Here is a 2,469-nt window from a genome sequence, read left to right as displayed (position 1 = left end):
TATCTTGTAATTATTGTTTTTGTAAATGACACTCTTAATGTTGTGACCACCTCCGTGGTGTAGTGGTTAGAGCGTCCGCCCAGAGAGATGGGAAGGTCGCAGGTTCGATCCCCGACCGCAGGTTCGATCGACCGTCATACAAAAAGACGTTAAAATATGGTACTTGTTGGTCCTGCCTGGTGCTCGGCATTAATGGGTACAACAAGGACTGGTCGGCTCGGAGTCCGTATAATGTGAGTGGGGTATTCATGCTTCACTGCGGCATGCTATCTCAGTGGGCTAGCACTATAAAACCAGCTTAAGTCTGGGCTAGTACAAGCAGCCGCACATACACATACACACGTCATATGAGCGAAATATTCTGAAGTACGACATTAAACCCAATTTCACCTCACCCATCTTAATGTTGTATGGGGCAGTGGGGTAGCCTTGTGGCTAAATCTTGCACTTGTCACACTGAAGACCAGGGTTCAATTCCACATGGGTACAATGTGTGAAGCCCATTTCTGGTGTCCCCTGCCATGATAATTCCTGGAATATTGGTGAAAGTGACATATAACTCACTCAATGTTGTAAACTGTTGACTACATATTCAGGTGATCTTCAGTGCTGTGGATCCTTTCAGTTCTTTCTTTAGTAAATATGGTGCTCTCAAGGCCCAACAAGTCGGGATCAGTTTGACCTTACTCATTTTGTCACCATGTATTGTTGCTTAGGAAGTGAACAGCTGGTTTGTCTGGTTCAGTCTTCTGGATTTGAAAGTTGCTATGGTGAAGCTGTCTGTTTTATGAAACACCTCAATGACTACTGACTTTATGAATGACCCAGGGGTTTCCCCAAATTATGTTCCATGGCATGTCCCCACACTAAGCTGACACACCATGATACATATATTCACCAAATATTCAGCAATTAAAAAATTCTTCTAGCACACACTGCAACAGGTCTTCAAACCTTGTTTGGTCAAAGCTGTGTTGGCTTAGATACACATCTGTAAAAAAGCTAAGATATATTTTCACATGTCCTGAACTTCCATGAACCTTGAGAAATGTGATATGGTAATGTTTCCAAGTCTCTTTCCGAGTCTATTCAACCATCAATATGGAACAAGCGCACTTTGTTCCCCAAAATGGCTTGGAAGTAAGGGTTAACAGCATGATATAAATCCCTTAATTGTGACCTGCTTAGTTTGATGGGGAGATGGTCCGGGTCGGTGTCTTTGTTGACTGCGTGTCACTGTACACTGGCTACATCCATTGCTGCTCAAAACACCGATCACTGGATTGTGTGGTCCTGTTTGACTATTTACGCGCAGATGTGTCATAGCTGTAACAAACAACAAAAGCAGAGGAAGCCCCTGAAATGGTCCTTGTACCTATTGCCACAAATCATTCTCAAATGATTTCAGGTTCTGTACTTTTGTATGTTTGTTTTTCCCTCATCTTCAGAACACCACTTCTGAAATGTTTCCAATGACAAAGTACAAATTGCTCTAAAATGCCACCATAATGGTGGTCTCTACATAATCCAGTCTGGACAGTGAGTGAGTGAGTTTAGTTTTATGCTGCACTCAGCAATATTCCAGCTATATGGCGGCGGTTAAATAATCGAGTCTGGACAGACAATCCTGTGATCAACAGCATGAGCATCGATGTACGCAATTGGGAACTGATGACATGTCAACCAGGTCAGCAAGTCTGACCACTCGATCCCGTTAGTTGCCTCTTACGACAAGCATGGGTTACTGAAGATCAATATTCTAACTCGGATCTTTAACGGTACCAGTCTGGACAAGACAATCCAGTGATTGATATGAGCATTGATCTGCACAATCCGGGATATGATGAGATGCATCAACCACGTCAGCATTCCAGTTGGTCGCCTCCTGCTTCACATTGGCTGCTGAATACCAACTGTAGCCCTGAATAGTGGATAGAACATCTGCCCAGAGAATGGAATAAGGGGCTTGTAAAATATTGGGGCTGCTGTTGAGCCATTTCCAGAACGGCTCTACTAAGAAAATGTAATCCCAAACATTACGTGTTACAACAACTTATTCTTAATTTGGAGTGTCAACCTTAGCACTTATCTTAAATCATAACCTTTTGTGACATCACATGCTGAAACCATTACTAGAGATACTGTTAAAAATAGTCACAATGAGCATGGATCGTTAAGGCAAAGCAGTATATCTGAAATAGCAATAGACATTTATACATACTGTGTATATTATCATCCCCAGATACTCTATATACAACCACAGGTTGAAATACTGGTTATTACTCCATGTATGAAGAACATCACAAAATACACATTTACAATGTACTCAATCTTATCTAATTTACGCCCCGTGAAAATCCAGATTAGAATTGGTGTTCAGCAACCCATGCTTGTCGTAAGAGTTGACTAATGGAATCTGGTTGACACATGCCATCGTATCCCAACTGCCTAGTTGATCACTGGATTGTC

This window comes from Haliotis rubra, unplaced genomic scaffold, assembly GCF_003918875.1.
Source record: "Haliotis rubra isolate DU_JTF1 unplaced genomic scaffold, ASM391887v1 Scf85, whole genome shotgun sequence".
NCBI classification, from domain to species: Eukaryota; Metazoa; Mollusca; class Gastropoda; order Lepetellida; family Haliotidae; genus Haliotis; species Haliotis rubra.
Note: the sequence above shows the minus strand (reverse complement) of the source record.